This window comes from Puma concolor, chromosome B3 (genome assembly GCF_028749965.1).
Source record: "Puma concolor isolate L17-30 chromosome B3, mPumCon1.1.hap2, whole genome shotgun sequence".
Classification (NCBI taxonomy): domain Eukaryota; kingdom Metazoa; phylum Chordata; class Mammalia; order Carnivora; family Felidae; genus Puma; species Puma concolor.
In genome coordinates this window covers 57193086-57217631 of record NC_141672.1, presented here as the reverse complement: position 1 = coordinate 57217631, position 24546 = coordinate 57193086, and the positions used below count along the sequence as shown (strand labels likewise).

At 34.2% G+C, this 24546-nt stretch overlaps 1 long non-coding RNA gene across 1 annotated transcript in view; it reads left to right on the top strand.

The window, feature by feature from the left end:
• LOC147579988 (uncharacterized) overlaps positions 1-24546 on the top strand; it is a 154370-nt gene that overhangs the window by 26970 nt on the left and 102854 nt on the right. The window contains exon 2 of the long non-coding RNA XR_015252397.1: positions 16089-16171. This is a non-coding gene — a long non-coding RNA (uncharacterized LOC147579988). The remainder of the gene's footprint in view (positions 1-16088; positions 16172-24546) is intronic.

Genomic DNA, 24546 nt, shown 5'->3' with positions numbered 1-24546 from the left:
ACATAGTATTCTGCAAGTTGTAGCAATTATTGCACTCTGAAAGAGTCAATCTCTAGCACGTCTCTACAAAGAGATGTAATGATGTACACTTCATTTTCAAATAGAAGTATACTGTATTTCTCCTTTCATTCAGTAAAGTCATAATTCATTTCCTTCTTCAAATCCACGAAATTTGAATGTGAAAATTACCTTGTGATAAATTAGGAGAAAGTTGATATGTTCTTTGACTTAGAATAAAGGATTTATAGTTAAAATAATTTCTGTCAAAAATTTTCAGTGTGTTGACACATTGATAAGTACCTGAAAATTAAAATATTTGTAACCCCTATGTATAGATTTTTATCCCTTTGAGAGGAAAACTATTCTTGATTGGAACATGAGACAGCTGCTACAGTATAAAATTATGGTTGATTTTATATTATGACTAAAATAGCCAATGGGAATGTAATTTAGAGAGATATAACACAAAACTTATTTTCCCTCTAAAATTTCTAAATACAACAGATTTTTCATGAGCCTGTATAATAAATAATTTAAAACCTCCATAAGTAAACTCAAATGAAAACTATAGGGATGTATTTTAGCAACATTATCTTAGAATACTTACTAAGTTATGGCAAAGATATGAAAAACTAAGAAAAACAATTAATATTTTGTTGTCAATAAAAGAGTTTTACCAGGTTAGGAAGTTGAAATGGCACAGATTAAGATGAGCAAAATAGTCTTATAATCATAAGTAAATGATATAAGTGGATATAGGTGATACCAGCTACATAATAAAATGTGTCTAAATTACATCATTACATATATAAAACAATTTGTATACCAATGAAAATGAAAACTTGCAAACATAAAATCTTATATTTCAAGTGAATTAGTCTTCCAAAAGAAAAAAAAATTCTGAGGAAAGATAAATTAATATTTTACAAATAAAATAATTAATTTAAATGTTTGGTTATTTTTGTGAGAGAAAGAGAGTGTGAGCAGGGGACGGGAAGAGAGAGAGGGATACACAGAATCCGAAGCAGGCTCCGGGGTTCTGAGCTGTCAGCACAGAGCCCGACGTGGAGCTCCAACTCACCAACTGCAAGATCATGACCTAAGCTGAAGTTGGAGTTGAAGTTGGAACTGACTGAGCCACCAGGTGCCCCTACAAATTTTAAATCAAAGAAAATTAGTTTAGATTTAGGTTTTATAGAAAATGTTCTAATATTAAATGAAAAATTAAGTACAATTACAGTGTTTACAGTCTTTGAGGGGAAATTATTGTCTGTAAATTACTACTGTGTTTTGTTTGGTTGGTGATATAATTTCTTTCCATATGAAACCTCGCAGCTGGTTTAGTCTGGTTTTTCCCTGATGTCAGAAGAAATCTAAATATAAACTTCCTCTCTCTGACTTTTTGTGGACATGAAAAGAATATTTAGGTTGATAAAAGCTACCTAAATGCACACATGCTGATTATATTTCTTACATATAGGACTGAATTTCTTACATATAGGAATGAATATGTATATTCATTCATATACATGTGTTTATACGCACCCAGGCGCCTCCTGTTCAAGACAGTTGTTTATGTTTGAGTCCATCCATAGTTCCTTGATCCCAGAGTTGGAGGTAGTTGTAGCTCTCGTTAGAATCAACATTTCTAATTAAGATTTTATTTCATCCTGCCCATTCCACCTTTCTCTAAATAAAATGTTATTTCTGTATTTTCAAATTCTAACATGCTTTAAGTATTTATGTGTATCTATTTTGGTGCTGGTAAAAATAATTTTCACTTGGAACATAATTCTTAAAATAGCTTTTTTATTTCCTTTCCTTATATCCTCAATTAATTTAATGTGTATAATTTCATAATTTTATGTTCACGTAAATTTGTTAATTTATTTCCCACTTGAAACTATTTTATTTCTGTATGTGTAATCAGAATGGCATTTATCTAAACTTGTATGTAATTATGCTGTTGATAAATTAGCTCTTTTTGTTTGTCTCTTTCCTCTCTCTCCATTAGAATTTAACCTTTATGGACATGATCAGCTTTATTGCTATTTTTGTTAGTCAACATCATATCCCACATATTAGCATGGAGCTTGGGATCCAGAAAGTATAAAAGGAAGTAAATGAATGACTTAGATGAAAAAAAAATGGCCAATAAGAAACTACTTAAAGCAAGTGTTTAAGTAACACAAATAATTTTCCTATAATAGTCTGAACTATATTCTGCTTCCCTGCACTAAATATTTAGTAGGATCTATTCTACCCACAGCCTTTGTTCATTAACTCTAGGGAATTAAGGAAGTTAGGTTGTGCTGCGTGGTATAAAGTTATACAGAAAATGCCAAGTTATTAAAAACAGCAAAGGAAGAAGTTGAAAAGTCTGAAAGATGGAGACGAGATTAGGAGAGGTCTCAGCTGTGCTTCTTGATGGACTTTGTCCTTCACCTTCGTATTTCAAGGGTCAATCAGTGATTTGAGTAGTTTATTTATTCAGAACCTCTCCTTCACTGGATTTCCTTTCTTGCTGAGATCACTCAAAACTCTGACCTCTTTCTGTCAATCAGTAAGACCGAAGTACTCTTAGTTTCTTCACGTAACACAAGCTGAGGTCTACCCTCAGGTGAAAAGCTTTAAGAATGAGAAAATTACCCAGATCTTTCTCTTCTGAGTGTCCACTTTTAGTTTTTTCCCAATTTTCTTGCTTAGTTATTGTTAATATTTTAATCCTAAGTTTATAAGTGTTATATACAGATGTTTAGTCCTATATAAAGTACTTCATCTTTACTAGAAGTAGAAATCCTCTACAATTTTTTAATTCTTTTTTTAAAGAAAAGAACAAGTAAAATAAATGCAGCATTTTCTTTTTAAAATTTATATTTTTTTAACTTTAATTCCTATACAGTGAACATACAGTGTTATATTGGTTTCAGATGTACAGTAAAATGATTCAACAATTCCATATATCATCCAGCGCTCATCAGGACAAGTGCACTCCTTAATCCTCATCACCTATTTCACCCCTCCCCTCAACCCTCCTCCATCAGTTCTCTGTAATTCAGAATCTCTTTCTGTTTTTTTTTTTCTCTGTGTTTTTTCCTTTGTTTATTTGTTTCTTATATACAACATATGAATGATACCATGGTGTTTGTCTTTCACTGATTTATTTTGCTTAGCATTATACCCCCTAGCTCTATTCATGTTGCAAATGGCAATATTTCATTCTTTTTTTTTTTTTTTTTTTTTTTTTTTTTTTTTTTTTTTTTTTACGGGTGAATATACATACCACATTTTCTTTACTCATTCATCTATTGATGGATATTTGGTCTGCTTCCATAATTTGGCTATTGTAAAAAATGCTGCTACGACTATAAGGGTGCATATATCCCTTTGAATTAGTTTTTTGTAATTTTGGGATAAATACCCAGTAATGTGATTACTCGCTCATAGGGCAGTTTTATTTGTAATGTTTTATTTTAAATTTTTGAGGAAGCTCAATACTATTTTCCACAGTGGCTGCACCACTTTGCAATAATGAAAGAGGTTTTTCTTTTCTCCACATCCTCACCAACATTTGTTTCTTGTGGGTTTTTTTTTTTTTTTAAGCTATTCTGACAGGTGTGAGGTGATCTCTCATTGTGGTTTTGATATGTATTTCCCTGATGGTGCGTGATGTTAAGCATCTTCTCATGTATCTGTTGGCCATCTGGATATCTTCTTTGGAGAAATGTCTGTTCATGTCCTCTGCCCATTTTTAAATTGTATTGCTTTTTGGGTGTTGAGTTGTATCAGTTCTTCATATATTTAGTATACTGACCCTTTATCAGATATGTCATTTGAAGATACCTTCTCCCATTCAGTAGGTTGCCTTTTAATTTTGTTGACTGTTTCCTTTCTGTGCAGAAGTGTTTTTGATTTTTATATAGTCCCAAAATACATCATACTTTCTCATGTGTAAACATCTAATTTTGACATTATAGAGGAATAATATTACCATGGTCCCCTAGAGAGTTTGCCTGCATATTTACAGACAAAGGTTTGAATTTCAGCTTATCTTAGTCGTTCCTGAATGCCTTTGTCATGACCCCGTGGATTAGACCTCAAGAAAATGGCTGCTTAGCTGCAGACTAAAATCACCTCCTCAGCAATAGAGCAAATTGTGTTGTAGTCATCTAGCCCATTTTGTTTCGGCATCATGTTTTTAGTTGGTGAGATTCTTAGAATCATAGAAGCTGACACCATTGGTATATTCTTCTTTCCTCTGATTACATAAGTGTTAGACTGTATACATCTAAAACTGGCTCATTTTATCTATGCTGGTAAATCATTCAGGCTTTCTTATTACCTTGGGCTTTATTTTTATGTGCTTATAAAAGGTGATGAAGTCCATCAGGCAAAGATCATTAAGACCACATTAGAGTCTATTATCACAGATGCCAATCCCTCACAAAGTATGCCAAAAATTGTATGTAAAAATAGTACACAGAAAACTTGAATCTATGAATATTGTTCATTTTTTCCTTTTTGATTCTTGCCAGAACTGTGCTAGGGGCATTTAATATATCATATCACTTTAATACATTTAGGAAGTTAAATGATTTAAAGTTCTTTTCTGTCTCTTGCTAGTGTAGTTGTAGCTTACACTTCATTCTGGGACTTAAATCGAAGTCTATTATTGGTTACAAGATGCTATTTGGAGCCCCCTCTTAGCAATATGCGTAATTCAAATACACCACTACTCCCTCACCCCCATCCCAATTAATTTACTCTAAGTTTTTCTGCTTCTCTGCCCAGTTTCCCAAACCCTCCACCACCAATTTGGAATCAGCAGTTGTCTCTAGAGAAATAGCTACCAATTCTAGACTCAGTTACTTAGTCCTTTCCTAAACTTTAGCCCAGCAACTTCTTATCAACCTGGTGGTTCTTCAATCGCTTCAAGGATATGATCTTTCTATGCTCTTCTAATTATTCTCAACTGAAAGTTTGAACAAACCTGTACAGTCCCATTACCAGAAGAAACACTCTTGCATTGGTATATTTAAAAGTATTAATTTACCTGTAATTTCCCTATAATCTTTTTTTAAATTTTAAGTAGGTTCAAACAATTCCCACAACAAAAATTATACAAGATACATAAATATAGGAGTTATAAAAGTTATTTAAAAAGATATTTTTTGGAGGTTCCTGGGTGGCACAGTCAGGTAAGCATCTGACTCTTGATCTGCTCAGGTCATGATCCCAGGTCCGTGGGATCAAGTCCTGCATTTGGGATCTACACTGGGCATGGAGTCTGCTTAAGATTCTCTCTCTCTTCCTCTCTCTCTTTCTCTTTCTTTCTCTCTCTCTCTCTCCCCCCCCTTCCCCTTCCCTGCTTACTTGTGCTCACATGTGCACTCACTCAGAAAAAAATAAAATAAATATATTTTTCCTTTATGGATCAAAAAATCATCCCTCTGATCCCAGTATACTTTTTGTTTTCATATTTCCTTCTGAAATATCCACAAACCCAGAACTTTACCCCAAAATGTGAATTATCAACTAAATGCGAGAACACTAATTCTACCATTAGACAGATTCAACTGGAATAATAATAATATGGACAGTTCAGATAATGGCATGAAGTAATTTTGATATATGAAACAGAGCCTTCCAACAAAATTAGGGGCAGATTTTCATATGGGTTTAAAGTGTACCTCAGGACGCTCTCTGCCTGCATTAGAAATTGGCCCTGCCAGTTTTTTACTATGGGAACCTGAACAAGTTGTGTCCACTTTATAATCCTCATTTTCCCTATCTGTAAAATAGGAATGATTATCAATAATAATTAAACCTACCTATCTCATAAGGTTTAAAGGATTACAAGATTTAGTATATATAAAGTATGTGGAATATAGTGCATTTTTTGTTTATTTATTTTGAGAGAGAGACAGAGAGTGCAAGCAGGGAAAGAGCAGACAGAGAGAGAGAGAGAGAGAGAGAGAGAGAGAGAGAGAGAGAGAGAATCCCAAGCAGGCTCTGCACTGTCAGCACAGAGCTCGACGTTGGGCTCGAACTCACAACTGTGAGATCATGACCTCAGCCAAAACTGAGTCAGAGGCTTAACTGATCCACCCGGGTGTCCCTGAAGTGCATGTTTAATGAAAAGAACATGCACTCCTCAAAAATAAGAGAGTAAGCAAGAAATAGGAGACTTGGGATCTTAGAGTCATTAATACAAGAAAATAAAGAAAGGGATGAAAGAATTTCTCTGGATCATGGGGCAGTTAAGTGTCAAAATGACTGATGTGTCACAGCATAGAAAGCAAAAAACTGAACTGCAAACTCCAAATGGCAAAACTTTTTTTTTAAGTATTTTGTTTTGATTTGTTTTGTTTTTGAGAGAGAGAGAGAGAGAGAGAGAGAGAGAGAGAACGAAGAGGGGAGGGACAGAGAGAGAGGGAGACGACAGAATCCGAAGCAGGCTCTAGGCTCCTCACTGTCAGCAACTGTCAGCACAGAGCCCAACTCGGGGCTCAAACTCACAAACCATGAGATCATGACCTGAGCTGAAGTAGGATGCCTAACCAACTGAGCCACCCAGGCGCCCCTAAATAGCATAACCTTTCTTAAAATGATATGTTAACTGATTTATCCGATGCTCATTTTAAATATTTTTAGAACTTTCTTGCAATGCTATTCATCAGTTCTATCTACAACAAAACAATATCCTTTCATATATCATAAAAGAAGCACAGAAAACTCATAGTGTTCTTAGAAAGTGAAGCCATTCATTAAAGTATACATGATTCTTATTACTGAATGTGTCTTACCACTTTCTTGACCATAAGCCTGTCTGAAAATTATAAAATTAAAGTTTATTTAAAACACCTACTTTAAAATTCAATTTTATTCATAAACTTACTAGTTTTCTTATAATTCAGGTTGAACTTGTTGATATCCAACATCACTATATTAACAAAATGTAACAATTTGTAGTTACTGTAACAGTACTTCTAAATATTGTTATTCAGGGGAATAAAGATCATGAAATTTCTCTGGAGTATTCAAATAACTGTGAAAGTAACTCAAATGAAAAACAATTGTTAACTAAAATAGAACTATTTACGAATATTAATGCCTATTATTTTATTCAGCACTTGTTTTTACAAGTTCCAGAAACTGAATCTAAAAAGAACTCCTTGGATTGTGTGTTATATCCTTTGTTTTTGCCCTTGTATCCAGCTGTACTAATAAGTTGAGGGGCGCCTGGGTGGCTCAGTCAGTTGAGCATCCGACTTCAGCTCAGATCATGATCTTCCGGTTTGTGAGTTTGAGCCCTGCGTTGGGTTCTGTGCTGACAGCCTGGAGCCTGCTTCTGATTCTGTGTCTCCTCTCTCTGCCCATCCCCACTTGTGCTCTGTCTCTGTCTCTCAAAAATAAATAAATGAATGTAAAAAAATAAAAAAACTTGATAAGAGATTTGAACAATATAAAAATAATATAAATCTTAGATAAATATTAAATAGTATTTTATAATAACAATGGAAAGATCCATAACCTTTTCTAAACACCCAAACCTCTTTCTAAAGTTTTTTAAAATATTAAGTTTTGTTTTGAGAATTCAGCTAAGGATTTAAAGCTAATGTGAAAAAAGCAATTCAATTAAACAGATAAGTACTGGGGCACCTGGGAGGCTCAGTCCCTTAAATGTCAGACATCTCAGGTCATGATCTTGTGGTTTATGGATTTGAGCCCTGCGTCAGGCTCTGTGCTGATGGCTCAGAGCCTCCAGCCTGCTTAGGATTCTGTCTTTCCCTTCTCTCTTTCCCACCCCTGTTCATACTCTGTTTCTATTTCTTTCAAAAATAAATAAACATTAAAAGCTTAAAAAATAAAAAATAAAATAAATGGATAAGTACTTCATTATTTTGTACATGTTAGTACCTGTAGTAATTAATTTTTGAGCTAAGGAATTAATTCAATGCACTTATGGCCTTGTAGAAGATCTTACTTTACTTACTGATAGCTGTTGCCCCTTACGGATGGATGTCAATCATCTCATTATTGTTTTCGCCCTCCTATGTCACTAGGAAATAAATCTTTAGAATAATGCTGGTTATTCAGGGACAAAAGCATTGTGTTATTACTATAAAAATATTTTTTTGACAAAGAAAAAAAAAAGGAATTGTTTCTTCCTTCAGATTGTTAGCAGAATTCAGTTTTCTCGTAGGGCCAAGCTATCATTTATTTGCTGACAATAAACAGAAAGACATTTTCAAAAATATTTTTTGCTGGTGCTTTGATTTCTATAACCAAGGAAAAAAAAGCTTCATTTCTGGAGAGCTTCTGACTACATACAGGAAGCGTTAGAAAGATGGTTGAAATAAGATGTTTTGGTCATAGTGATGAGAATAATGCTATGTTGTAGTAACCTAATTTAAGTGACTGAGCAGGAAAATAGACTGACAGAGGCTCATTCTTGAAATTTTCTTTGCATAAACTATTCTAAATAACTACACTGGTCACAAAACTCATACTTAGATACTTTATATTTTAAATCTATCACCTAAATTGATATGGAAGCAATGTAAACTATGAAAATGCTTGTTTTCATAGTTATTTATGTATCTGCAATGCAGATTGAGTTAAATAGTATCATTGGTATTTTCTTGTCAGCTTTCCACCTCAATTTTGGACACATAATTCAGCTCCATTGGTTTTGTACCATAAAAAACAAAACAAAACAACAAACAAACAAAACTACAGTAAGTGTTCCAGTTAGATACACAGGAGAGTGTCTTTCATTTGCTTTCAATGCTGCAAATGAATTTTGGATTTATTTCTGTATTTACTTTCCCCATATATTGCTAATATAGCTGATATTTTGCTATATTACTTCCTCCTAGCTTATTTTCTATATTCTTTTATTTCTTTGAAATTTTTGCTAATCTCCTTAATGTATTTAAATTTCTATGTAATTACAACATTTTGATTTATTAACGTATCTGGTACCAAATCTTTAACCATTTAAAATAGACAAAAATCAGCAACTACAACAATATACCAACATAAAGAGTGAAAAAATATTAAACATAAAAACATAACAATTGAGCAGGCTACTAAAAATAATCACCATTAAAATGTAAACAACTATTATAAATATATTTGTATATTATTAAATATATTTATTAAATATGAGGTCCGAATAAGTTAGGAAAAATAAAATATATATGTGATTATAAAATATGCACAAATATACTTACAAACACATAAACTTCAGTAGCCCCAACCATGCACCATGATACCTATTTGATAATTAATGCCTAATACATACAAAATTGTGTACATTTTACAAATGTATTTGACAAGAATCTTACTTTCTGATTGTTGGTTGCAAAATTCTATATTTCTCCTTGTATGTTCAGATTATTTTTACATTTCTATTTGTTTGGTTTTTGTCTCTACCTTTCCTATTCTACCTATCCATAAATGGCTGATATGAATTAAAATGTCTTGTTTAGTAGACTTACTAGTTTTTACTCTAATTTTATCAATTTTATTTAATGCATGATGAATCTATTCTGTTGCAACATATTTGTAATTGCTATCTACTTTTGATGTATTAAAAATTTGATCATGATATAATAACCCTATTTATTCCTAATACTGATTTTTAAAGTCTATATAATCTTAATATATCTAAACCACAGATTTTTTTGTTCACTGTTATTAGCCTAATATTTTTATATCATACTTTCACATTCAACTTCCTTGACTACTTAGTCTTTATAGATGTCTCTTATAAAGAACAACAGACATTATTTAAATCAAATCTTAGAAGGCAATTTGGTACATTTACATTTGTTGTAATAGAAGTTATTTGAAAATACTCCAAAAAGTTAATGAAAAAATCTGTATAAGTTTTATTTTTATTTTCTAATCATTTATATATGTATTTCATAGTCGATGTCCATACCACTTATTTACTAAAAAGAGAAGAGTTTTAGGATATTCTCACTAATTATTCCCCACCATTTTTTATGCTGAATTTTAATTCTAGATGTGTGTGTGTGTGTAAATCATTTTTTTTAAATCTTAAATATTATCTATTCTTACATATCACTTCTAATTGCAAAGTATTTGGTCAACCATCCCTCACTATCTCTTTGATATCTCCAGCATTTGTTCCTTCTTTTATTTACTTTCTCCAAAGGTATTTTCTTTCTTTTTTTTTTTAATAATTTTTGTTTGTTTGTTTTTTAGTTTACATTCAAGTTAGTTATTTTCTACATGTTTGTATGTTAAATCTGACCTAATGTTCATGATCTTGTTTATAGAATGGCCTTATATTTGCTTAATTTGTTTGGCTATAAAATTATAGACACAGTGTTATCTTGTTGAAAATAATACTGTATTCTTCAGAATAGGTTCTTAAATCTTGCTATTGAACACTCAAATGCCAGGGTGCCTGGGTGGCTCAGTCAGTTAAGCATCTGACTCTTGATTTTGTGTCAGGTCATGATTTCACTATTCCTGAGTTTGAGCCCCATATTAGGCTCTGTGATGACAGCATGGAGTCGGCTTGAGACTGTCTCCCTTTCTCTATGCCCTTCCTCCCACTCATGATCGCTGGCTTTCTCAAAAAAAATAAAATTAATAATAATAATAATAAGAAGAAGAAGAAGAAGAAGAAGAAGAAGAAGAAGAAATAAAAAGAAGAAAAGAAAGAAGAGAAAAAATATCTAATGCCAAGTTGACCCTGACTCACTTGCGTGTATAATCTCTTTTTGGAGACTTTATTTTTTTTTTCATTTCTTTAATGTTTATTTACTTTTGAGCTAGAGAGAGACAGAACTTGAGAGGTGGAGGAGCAGAGAGATAGGGAAACACAGAATCTGAAGCAGTCTCTAGGCTCTGAGCTGTCAGCACAGAGCCCTACAGGGGGCTGGGACCCACTAACTGTGAGATCATGACCTGAGCTGAAGTCGGGCACTTAACTAACTGAGCCACCAGGAACAATGAAACTTTTTTTTTTTTATTATGTTCCTATTTTATATTCTTAAATGTCTCTATAATATATTTAAATTTGCTTTTTTCCCTATAATATATTTAAGTTTGCTTCTTTCCCCTTAGTAGTCTGTAGGCTTCTTTATCCTGAGGTTGTTCATCCTTCTTACATTCTATAAAAACATATCTTTTTTGTTTAAGTCTTTTCTCTGTTCCTTTAAACTTTTCTCTTTCTGAGATTTGTGTCATTAGGTTTGTGGTAAAGAGATCACAGCATTTCTCTCTTATCCTTCATACACTGTATTTATTTTTATTAATTTTTATTATATGTTTATTGTTTCTTTATCCTTTTTTTCTACATTTTTGGGAGTGCCTCTGTATCTGAGCTACAATTTCAGTATTTTTTTATTTCTCAGCTGTATTCATTATATTATTTATCCAATCTATTATTTTCTGTACTTCAGCAATCACATTTGTAAACATAACATTTCCATGTGGATTCCTCTTAAAGTTTTATTACATAATGATTCTCTTGTCAGTGTTTTAATTTAGTGTGATTAATAGGCTTATATTTAATTATTTTTCTCTCTTTTGTGGCAGCCAGCTTCTGACAGAATTCATAGTACAGTTCTTGTTTTTCTTTGAAGATAATTGGTTCTCTTCATGTGTCTTGATATTCTGACATGTGAAAATCATTTGTGTGTTATGGGTACTTTTGTACTAAAAAGTACACAGGTGGCGCCTGGGTGGTGCAGTCGGTTAAGCGTCCGACTTCAGCCAGGTAACGATCTCACGGTCCGTGAGTTCGAGCCCCGCGTCAGACTCTGGGCTGATGGCTCAGAGCCTGGAGCCTGTTTCCGATTCTGTGTCTCCCTCTCTCTCTGCCCCTCCCCCGTTCATGCTCTGTCTCTCTCTGTCCCAAAAATAAATGTTGAAAAAAAAATTGAATAAAAAGTACACAGGAAATGGGCTGAATATCCAAATTAGGTTTAATAAATAAGAAGTTGAGTCATCTCTTGTATTAAGATCCAAATCACCATAAAATCATCCTTCATTCCATTATACATCTCCTCATTTCAGAGATTTATCCTCTACCTCTATTCAGCATTCTCCCAGGTGACAGTTAGAAAGCACTCATTGACTGCAATCCACAAACACTGGAATTAGAATTTAGATAGAAAAGTGACTTCTTAAGGCTGGTCAACTTTTTCCCCCTGTTTCTCTCATGTCCTCAATCCTGTGGTGTTTCTGCATGACCTGATTTTACTTACATGATATCTTCAGCAGCATGAAAGCAGGCATTTACTGTCCCAAAGCAAGAGAAATCTAGGGAAAAAAAAAAACAAAACACAGAAATTTATTTTTTTTTTTATCATCCTACAGCCATGATCTGCCACCAAATTCGCATATGCATTTCAAAATAGTACCTTTTCATCCCAGATACTATCTAACAGTTTACTCCAGGTCTTGATGTATTTTCCCTGTAATTTTCTTGATCATGGAAGAAGGAGTCAGCAATCTGTGGTTATTTTTAGTAATTTCTGGAAGATACTAACAAAGGCTTCTCTAAAACCCTATCATTTAAAACCTGTTAATGATTCTCTTTTTCTTTCTTTCTTTCTCTCTCTCTCTCTCTCTCTCTCTGTTTTAGCTGAAGGAATCACTAACTGACAAAATAACATGTACATTTTTAGTAACAAAAATATCCATATAAAAGTTACGAATATATAAACCAATCTCAAAGTAATAAAATTCACTTAAAATCAAAGATAATAACTGACAACATATTGTATATTAATTTTAATATCTTATATATTAAGCATTAGGGTTATATATATAATTACATATAAATGCATATATATTTACAAATGTAAACATAATAAATAACATATTTTTTTACAGAAGAATACCAATTAAATTTCATTTTGATCCTAATGAAATAGACATATTCAAACATTTTTGTTTTTCTTCAAAACTTCAGAACAAATTATATAACATATGTATGTTTTGAAATTTTATTTTATTTTATTTTATTTTATTTTATTTTATTTGTTTGTTTATTTTGAGGAGGGGAGGGGCAGAGAGAGGGAGCTAGAGAATCCCAAGTTGACTCTGAGCTAATAACAGAGAGGGGGATCCCATGAACTGTGAGGTCATGACCTGAATTGAAATTAAGACTTAGATGCTTAACAACTGAGCCACCCAGGTGCCCTTGTTTTGAAATTTTAAATAAAATATTTCTAATATTCTGATTTAGAGTATTTTCCCTCCATTGATTTTCCTTATAGTTTACCTATTTTCTCAGAATCTTCCAAGATAAGAACTTCAGAGGAAATCTGGAAGAAATAAGTTTGATTGCAGTAGGAATGAACACTTTATTCTCTGTAAAACCCAAAGCGTTCCCTTTATGGTTCAGTTTTGAAAATGTCATTATTTCTGTGACATGTTGAATTTCATTATCAAGGCCATGTACTCATTAAAGGTGTTCTTAAAAATAGATGAATTGAGAAATCATATAATTAAACTTATACAAAAAAGAGTGCCCCAATGACTTAAAGTTAAATCATAACTATGGAATTTCATGAAGCATGAAAGTTAAAACTTTTACTTATGTTTTTCTCTATTCTCTGTAGAAAAAAAATGATTTATGGTCAAGTCAGTACTTTCTATATAATCAAGCTATAAAACATAAAAACTTAAAATTCTGTTTAATATCAAATTACATATACAAATTTACCTGATAAATTGTATAATACATATTTTCTGTCAGTAGTCTTTTGTAGTGTTCAGGAAAATATTATTTTGATAAGACATGTTATATAATTCCATAAATTGAAATATGTTGAAATTATCTTTTGACATATAGATGACATCTATGTTTATTCTTTGATAAACAGCATTCATTAAAAGTTGCCCTGAGATAATCAAGATATGATAAATCAATGACAGATTTAAAATAACAAAAACAAATAAACAAGTTTCGTACATTCTTGGATTCTTTACCAATAAGCATGTTCTTAATAAGCACACTAAACTAGTAGTCACCGATCAATTAACTTTGTGCCACTGCAACACCAAGTACGATAGAGAAGGAAGAAAAATTCCAATTATATAGTAGATATTAAAATTAAACTTTTGACCAGAGAACCCATCTTATCACTATGTTCCCTAGGAGGGATCACAGGGATCACATCTGTTGAGAGATAAGTCATTCATGTTTATTCACATCTTGTAAGCAGAAGTGTTAACTGTTTTTGTTCCAGACTACCTTTCTAAGAGTGTATTTATTTGAAAGTGCCTTGGCCTATGGAGTTTGTCCCTCTGTAGTGAAGGGCAAATTTGCTTGCTTTGTATCCTATTATAGTAAGTTTATTTACTAAACTTAGTAAAGTTTGAGTTCCTCAGCCATGACGCAAACCCACTAGTGCTCAGCATCTACTTCAGCCTCTTGTTTCACCATTATGGATGGTTGTTGGGGAGGTATTAGCAGAAACTTAGAGCTTAAGACAACACAAATGTATTCTGTCATAGTTTCTATAGGTCAAAAGTTTGGCATTTCATAATTCAAATCTGTATTCAGACTCTTATTGGACTGACACATAAGTTTTGAGTAGAGCTGTGTGGTTCTCATCTCAGGCTAAGAGGCCTCTTCCAACCTCATTAGTTGCTGATAGAATTAATTTCCACACAGCTATAGGGACTGAGGTCTCTGTTTTGCTGCAACCTGTTTCCCAGGGACTGCTTTCAGCTCCTACAGGCCATCCTGAGTTCCTTGCAAGCATGTTTTCATTATTTCAGGCCAGTCTGAGCATGTCTCTCTGACTTCCTATTCTGCAATCAGGCAAGGATAACCCTTTGCTTTTAGAGGACTCACTTGATTATGTTTGGCCCACTCAAGATAGTCTCCCTTTTGCCATATAACAACATAACCACAGGAATGAGATTTCAAAATACTCATAATCTCTTCCAAGAGTCAAAGGAGGTTTTCATACAAGGAAGAGCAGGGTCACTGTGATCATCTAAGAATGATACCTGGGGTGCCTGAGTGGCTTGGTCTGTAAGGTGTCCAAATTCGGCTTAGGTCATGATCTCGTGTTCGTGGATTTGAGCCCCTTGTTGGGCTCTGTGCTGACAACTCAGAGCCTGGAGCCTGCTTCAGAATCTGTGTCTCCTCCTCTCTCTCTCTACCTCTTCCCTTCTCGTGCTCTCTCTCTCTCAAAAATAAATAAACATTAAAAAAAATAAGAATGACCCCTATCACAGTAGACAAGAGGAACTGACACATGTTATGTAACTTGCTATGCAATTAGTAATAAAGGTCTTTGTCTTTGAGAGAGGAACTTTGTAGTTTCTTCCAACATCTAGGAAACAGTATAAATTGTTTGCTGAAAAGTAGGGTAACATCTCAGGCAATTCATCATTTTGATAATTCTTTTCACCAAAGCAATAGATAATGTACTATCTGGAAAGATGCAAAATATATTTGAGAAGCTGATTGTTTATTTCTGCTTTAGGTTAATGATAATAGTAAGACTGTTTCTTTTTTTTTTAATTTTTTTAATGTTTTTATTTTTTATTTTTGAGACAGAGACAGAGCACGAGCGGGGTAGGGGCAGAGAGAGAGGGAGACACAGAATCTGAAGCAGGCTCCAGGTTCTGATCTGTTAGCACAGAGCCTGACATGGGGCTCGAACTCTTGGACTGTGAGATCATGACCTGAAGTCAGATGCTTAACCGACTGAGCCACCCAGGCGCCCCAAGACTGTTTCTTTAAGACTGAGCAAACTGGCATAAATGGTGATGAAAGGATTCCAGAAAGGCAGAGGGTAGATGCTAGAATGTAACTTTCAGATGTAATCACCACCAGTATAAGTATATGGAGCACCTCCCTGAATTCTCATATTGGTTTCCTGACTTGTGAAATGAGAGTAGAAATTGTAGTAGAAAGACGATATTGGAAACTTCTGAATGTGTCCTCCTGCCTCAGCCAAGATGGTACATCAGATGTCTTCCTGAATCCCATCAGGAAATGCAGAGACTGGAAACTCCATCAAATACTGTAATGTGGGTTCCTTATCATATCCTCATTTATACCACTTGTCTAGATCCTGGAAGACTACATGAAACATGGAGAATGATGGCCAACTACTAACAACAAGATAGTTCCCAAACCAACTGTGGTGTGCTGGTAAGAGTAACTGCCACATTACAAACAGGAAAATATGTTCTTAACTAAGCTTATAAATGAAAAAAAATCACACTAATTATTTTTATGTGGAAAAGTATAGCAGTATAGATACACTGTCTTATTCAGGATTATGTTAATATTTTATTGTAAGAATATAGTCTTAAGGGAATTTGGTAGTCTTGAGCATTCCTGAGAACATCATGTTGATCCATTATATTGATGGTATTTTGCTATTATGGAAATGATTTGATAAACAGTAGGTGGTAGGTACTCTACATGCCATAGAAAGACCCATGTCTATAAAAAGATTGGAGATCAGTCTTAGGTAGATGCAGAGACTTGACAACTGAATGAAACTGTTAAGGCTCCAGTAATCTTGGTCCTGCTGAGATTTCTGCTTTAAGTTAAAGGTCATGTTGGTGCCCTCCTGTTAAAGATTAAATACGTGTGTTCCACTCAACAAATTCATATGTTTAGATCCTAATGCCCAATGTGATGGTATTAGGATGCAAGTCCTTTGGGATGTGATTAAAGTATGAAAGGGGAGCCCTCATAATGGATTCATATTCTTATGAAAGAAAATGCTTTCTCACATCCTTTGCCATGAAACACACAGCAAGAAGACATACCCATGAACCAGGAAATTGACCCTCACTTGACACTGAATCTGACAGCACCTTGATCTTAGGTCCTAGCCCCCAAATTGTGAGAAATAAATTTCTGTTCTTATAAGCCATATAGTTTATGGTCTGTGGCACTTTGTTATAGTAGCCTGGATGGACTAAATGAAAGACAAATGAAAGACTCATGTAAGTGAAACAGCAATCTGCCATCCCCCAGAAATGGTACATTTGAGGTTTATCCCAAACATGTACAGTTTTCATTTCATTTGCCTCTATTGCACCAAAGTCTCTTTCTCAAATTGCATCTGGGGCCTAAGGAAGGGGAAGGAAAAGCAGCTCAGTCTGGTTAAAAGGTGGGTTGATCCAATATGATGTACTGAGTGGAAACTGGAGATGAACTGCTACAACAGTATGAGCTAAGTAAGGCATGGCTCAGAAGAATGTCGGTGAAGGAAATACTCCTAGTGGCAGAAATGTGAGCAGAACACCTAGTCAGTCATTTTTTCTGAAGGTTGAAATGGCTCAAATTAAGAACATTCACGGACTATTGGTGTGAGTAATGGCTCAACTGGTTGGCCAAAGGCCTAGAAGTAGAAATTTTAAAAGACTAACTGCAAGAAAGTTTGGGGAAAAGGCCTCTGTATAAAACTGTGTAAGCATAAAGTGGTAGATCTTCGTATTTCATGTTTATGTCAACTAGAGTGCATTACCAAAAGATTATTTCATGCATATAGAAAAGATAATATTTCTATGATTCCTAGCCTTTCTCATTGGCCAGTACAGCGGTGTATGTCAAAAAGAAATGACTGATATACTATCCTCAGAACTCCAAAAACATTGCTGTTGAGAATATGACTTATTTTGCAGAAGGATCATGATCATGGAATCAAGTTTTCCTAATCTAGCCTTTATCTTCTGGAAGCAGTAATTCTAGTGGAACAATAGATTGCACTATTTAATTATAAATAAGACTTCAGCTCAAAGAAATCTTCCTGACTGGTTAGAGTAATATTCTTGAAGAAACAATAACTTCACAGAACCGGTAGCTAATATATTATGTTCAAATCTATGGAATCAAAAGATAGAAGTATCTCTGGTCTCTCTAACAATTATTTCTAGAGCACCACTCTGAGAATTTTTTTCTTTTTTTTAAAATTCCTGAATCCTGTGTTTTTCTCTATCAGAGGTCAGGGGTCCTGGAACTAGGAGCAGATGAAATTGCTTCCAGTAGGGGACACAGACAGATGTTGTAGTTATTATTACTTTGCAGTCTGGGATCTCCATATGGAACAGCAGACAAAAGAATTTCTTTACTTGAGTGGATCATTGGCTCTGATGACCACGAGAAACTAGATTTGCTGTTACATTATGGGTGCAGGAAAGTGTATGGAACCCCTGAAGCCCACTGTTTGGTCACTTCATTCTTCCATGCCTGATGATAGTGGTAAATGGACAGTTACCATAGTCATGGGTGACAAAGGGTAAAACAAGTAGGGGTTTGACTTCTTCAGAATAATGTTTGAGATCAACCAACCTAGAATTTCTGAAATACTAACCACAGATAAGGGAAATCTATCTTTGGTACTGGAGGAGGCAGAAAGTTTCAGCTTTGGAAAAAGTTGGAGCAATAAGGAATGCAGTTTGTTCCAATAACACTCCCAAGTTATGTCTTTTGTAGATAATGCAGACTGTGTTCCTATACTACTCCAAGATTTGTTACAATTTTGGCTTCTTTCTGGTCTAAATAAGATTTTGTTTTGTTTTGTTTCAGTCACTTGACCTCAAACTGAATACTAATAGAAAATTCTATGTGTAAAAGAGATTGGTCCAGAAAAGCTTTTTCAAGTTAAAGAGCAAACAGATGGGAATGGAACACTAGGGAATTCCAATATTTAAGGTTTGTGTAGAGGATGAAGTCCTTAAAGACAATAAAATTGCTGAACCAAAAGGTAGTACAAAGCTAATGATGTTGAAGTTATTAATCCAAAATAATATTTCAAGTAGGAAGAAGTGGTCAATGATGTCAGTTATCATAAAGAACCACATAAGATAAAGATATAAAATTATTTTTATTTATTTTTTCTTTAATTTGGTAATTACTAGGTATTTGGTTAATAGGATAGCTTCTCTGATTTTAAAACTCAATAATACTTCCCTTGCATTAATTTTGATCTTACTCCATTGATATATTTTCATATTAGCAGTATTTTTCTTTATACCCACTATTTTCAAGTGGTTCATATCTCTAATATCCTTTTCTATCCTTTTCTTGGAAAACTCTATGCTTATTTAATATTTTTAGTCTTGATATTCCATCAATCCATTTGAAAAAAGGAAATATGAGAAAAGAGGTATGAGCATAGATGTGTTAATATCCATATAATAATAATGAATAATCCAAAATGAATGGTAGTAGTAATATAGGGGTGAAAATATTTGAAGAAATAATGTTTAAGAATTTTCTCATGTTCGGGGCACTTGGGTGGCTCAGTAGCCTGAGTTTCTGACTCTTGGTTTCAGCTCAGGTCAAGATATCATGGTTTATTGAGTTCAGCCCCGCATCAGGCTCTGTGCTGGTGGTGTGGAACATGCTTGAGATTCTCTCTCTCTCCCTTTCTCTGTCCCTCCTCCACTTGTACTGTCTCTGTCTCTCTCATAAAATAAGAAACGTAAAAAAAAAAAAAAAAAGGAATTTTCTCATATTCAATGAAGATAAGAGACCTTCTACCTATTGCCTTCAGAAAGTGAAAAAACAAACTATTTAAAAAAATATTCAGGGCACCTGGGTGGCTCAGTCCTCGGTTAAGCGTGTGACTTCGGCTCAGGTCATAATCTCACAGTTCATGAGTTTGAGCCCTGCATCAAGGCTCTGTGCTGACAGCTTAGAGCCTGGAACCCACTTCAAATTCTAGGTCTCCCTCTTTGCTCCTCCCCTGCTCATGCTCTGTCTCTCCCTCCTTCAAAAATAAATAAAAAACATTTAAAAAAATATTCAAAACCAGCATAGTGTAATTTAAAAACAGAACACACATCAATTAAAATGTGCATATTCTACGGGGCGCCTGGGTGGCGCAGTCGGTGAAGCGTCCGACTTCAGCCAGGTCACGATCTCACGGTGCGTGAGTTCGAGCCCCGCGTCAGGCTCTGGGCTGATGGCTCAGAGCCTGGAGCCTGTTTCTGATTCTGTGTCTCCCTCTGTCTCTGCCCCTCCCCCGTTCATGCTCTCTCTCTGTCCCAAAAATAAACGTTGAAAAAAAAATTTTAAAAAAATGTGCATATTCTTTCCAACTACATACAAAAATGACAATATACTAAAAATGTACTTTTATACACTAGCAATTAATGACAAAAATGATTAAAAAAACTATTTAAATTGCATCCAAATACATGAAATACTTGGGGATAAATTTAACAATATATGTGAGGAATCAAGCTCCTGACCACAATGAAATGATGTGTGGTTTTTTGGACCGAAACATAAGCAATTACAAAAGCTTTATCTGGCAAACATCATGGGGAAAAGCTGCCCTCCCCACACCAGATTTGGTGCACATCAAGTGCACTGCAGTATCTGAGGAAAGTTACAGTCAAGGACTGATATTCCCCTAGCTGGCCATCTTTTTATGCTTAGCTGCATTCGTAGTTTAGGTGCCTCCATTTGAAAGTCACCTGTAAAGGAAATTTGAAGACACTGTTCTCCATTCTCACTCAGCTCTCAATATTTTTCCACTTCTATTCCTTTCCCCATCCCTATCACCTGTCTGTCTGTCCATAAAAATTGAAGGTGTCTTTCTGGGGGGAGACTTTCTCGATAGTGTAACAATCCCTTCACCTCTCCATGTACTGATTCACCTGAGTGATATTCCATGCAGGGAAAATGGAACAGGAGGCAGTTGCCATCTTCTCTGTTTTTAGATTCTTGCTTATACTATGGCAGTAAATGATTAAAGGGTTGACTGTCACTTTCATTTTTGGCTTGTTGCTTTGTCTATCCTGATACCTGGCAACTCAAGCTCTCCCTCCATCTCGGCTGAGCTCCTGGCAATGAATTTAAGACTCATACACTGAAAAGTACAAACATTTTTGAGAGAAATTAAAGAAGAAAAAGACATCTTACATAAAAGGATTGTAAAAATCAGTATTTTGAAAATATCAATTCTCCCAAATTAATTTATAAATTCAGAATAATCTCAAATTTCCAGTAAGATTATTGTTTTATGCACTGACAAGCAACTTCTAAAATTTATGGTAAGATAATAGATATAAAATAGCCAAAGTAATTTGAAGTGAATAAACAAATTTGAAATATTTATACCTGATTTAGTTATAGTATTCAAGAGAGTTAATTACATTAAGGAGAAGAGGTAATTACAGGTTACATTAAGAGGTAATTACATTAAGGATAGGTGTATATATATTAATGGAACAGATTATGTAGTACAGATATACTCACACAATCACTTCAAGTGATTTTTGTTGTTGTTCCAGATTTCTTTTAAATAGTCATATGAAACTGATTTTTAACTTCCAGAAAAGTTGAAAATAGGGCACTGACATTTCCCAAACACCCTTCACCCAGCCTCCCATAATGTTAACATCTTACATAACTGGAAATTTGTTAAAACCAATATATCAGTACTGGTAAAATACTGTTAATTATTGACTTTACTTGGATTTCACCAGATGTTCTATGCTTTTTTTTTTTTTTTTTTTTTTCTGTTCCAGGATGCAAACCAAGATACTACACGTTGTATTTAGTCTTCATATCAGTCTCCTGCAGTCTGTGACAGTTTCTCTGTCTTTCTTTGTTGTCCACGATCTCGACACTTTTGAAGAGTGCCCTAGTCTCTGCTTTTCTGAGAAATCACAGGACAATTCAATTGTTTAATATGCTTAAGTCATATTTAGATCTATTGAATGCTTTATATTTTGAGTTGTTTTCCTGATAATAACTAAGCAAAATTGAAGTCGTTTTATTAGATAAAAATATTTGCCAACATGTTATCTCAAGTCTTTGTGAAATGTCCTTTATCACTTGCCAGGAAGTTACCATTTTGGCATCTCAGGCCAAAGTACAGAATACTAAATCCTTTTCATCCTCACCATCTAATTAACCAACTGTTCAATTACACATTGCCATTTTCCTCCCAAAATCTCAAATTTCAACTAGAATAAGAGTTAAAACTACAACCTATGCCCTAAAATCTTCTAATTTTGTATAATACCTCTTGCTGAAATTTTTCATTTTCAAATGTTTTGACTATATAGACACCAAAGTTGTATAGGTACATAATTAGCACCTTGTTAATTTATATAAAGTCATTGCTAAATTACTTTCTTTTCAATTATAGTAGTCATTGAATACTGCATATTCAAGAACTAATTGTTGTATTACTAAGTTGCACCATCTTGTTTTTCTTTTATAATTCATTTTGTAACCCATATAGGTATCAACATAAAGGCAAATTAAAAGATTAAGAAAAAATATTCTTTATCTATGCTTGTTACCAAAACCCAAGTTCAGTAGCCCATTGCTTGAAAAGCCAATACCCAACAAATGAGTTTTGAGTGGAATGGAATACAAGCTGTATTCAGGAGGCCAGCCACCTGGGGAAAAGGTGGACTCTTGTCCAAAGGCTAACCCCTAAGTTTTCTTCCTGGCCCAGGGATTTTTAAAGGGGTTTAGGGTAGTTAACCTGTTAGGGAAGCGTATTGGTCTATAACATTTCTTGATTACATGCAGATTCGATGGTACCAGCTATAGACATCATGGTGCTCAGAAGTTGTACCCGGAAGTCTAATCCCTCAGTGCCTAGGTGTTCTGCAAAAGGGGTCTGGATCCTTGAAGCCAGGGAGGGGTTGTGCATGAGGATCTAGTTTCCGTTTAATGACTGAGAAGTGCTTCATTATTTTTTTTTTAGGAAAAATGTATGATCTATAGCTATACAAAGAAAGGATTAGTTAATCGTGTGGGCTATGGGTACTTGTTAAAGCTTAAAGACTACTAGGTTGGCTGGAGGGGCCAAGGTGGCTTCATGCTCAGTAATTTGTTTCAGTTTAGATATAAATCTACCTTTTAGCCCTTCATGTGCAATTAGATATAGAGAGGTATTAACTTATTTTCATAACCACATATTTGACTTCAGTTTATTTGCCAAATTACATTTATAATAACCTGCCTTAGAGTTTTAATTAAGGCTACTGAGTACTATACTTTAAAAATCGAAATGTAACTTAAATACCATAAATTCATTCTTTTAAATTATATAATTCTGTTTGCTTTAGCACATTCACAAAGTTCTTCAACCATCATGCCACCACTCTCTACTTCCAGAATATTTCATCCACACAGTAAAGTATGTACCCATTAGCAGCCACTCCCTCTTCCTTCTCCTCCACTGTTTTTGGAAACCATCAGCATACTCTTTTTATAGAAATGCCTATGTTGAATGTATATATACATGGAATTACATAATATGTGATTTTTGTGTCTGGTTTCTGTAATTTAATATAAATATTAAAAAATTCCACCATGGAAGAGAGATCACAACCAACACCAAGAAACACAATTATTAGAGAATATTGTGAAAAATTATATGAAAACAAACTAGACGACGTGGAGGAAATGGACAAATTCATAGACACCCACACACTACCAAAACTCAAACAGGAAGATGTAGAAAATTTGAACAGACCAATAACCAGCAAAGAAATTGAATCAGTTATCAAAAATCTCCCAACAAATAAGAGGCCAGATGGCTTCTCAGGGGAATTCTACCAGACATTTAAAGCAGAGTTAATACCTATCCTTCCCAAACTATCCCAAAAAATAGAAATGGAAGGAAAGCTTCTGGACTCATTCTATGAGTCCTTGATTCCCAAACCAGACAGACCGCACTAAAAAGGAGAATTACAGGACAATATCCCTGATGAACATGGATGAAAAAAATTCTCAACAAGATACTAGCAAATCCAATTCAACAGTATATTAAAAGAATTATACACCATGGTCATGTGGGACTTATTCCTGGGCTGCAGGGCTGATTCAGTATTTGCAAAACAATAAATGTGATACATCATGGTAATAAAAGAAAGGATAAGAACCATAGGATCCTGTCAATAGATGCAGAAAAAGCATTTGGCAAAATACAGCACCCTTTTTTAATAAAAACCCTCAAGAAAGTTGGGATAGAAGGAACATACCTTAACATTATAAAAGCCATATGAAAAGCCCACAGTTAATATCATCCTCAATGGGGAAAAACTGAGAGCTTTCCCCTGAGATCAGGAACACGACAGGGATGTCCACTCTCACCGCTGTTGTTTAACATCGTGTTGGAACTCCTAGCCTCAGCAATCAGATAACAAAATGAAATAAAAGGCAAAAAAGTAAAACTTTCACCTTTCACAGAGGACATGATACTCTATATGGAAAACCTGAAAGACTGTATCAAAAAGCTGCTAGACCTGATACAAGAATTCAGCAAAGTCACAGGGTACAAAATCAATGTACAGAAATGAAGCAACCAATAATGAAGCAACAGAAAGAGAAATCAAGAAATCCATCCCATTTATAATTGTGCCATGAACCATAAAATAACTAGGAATAAACTTAACCAAAGATGTAAAAGATCTGTATGCTAAAAGCCTTAGAAACCTTATGAAGGAAACTGAAGAAGACACAAAGAAATGGAAAAACATTCCGTGTTCATGGATTGGAAGAACAAATATTGTTAAAATGTCAGTATTACC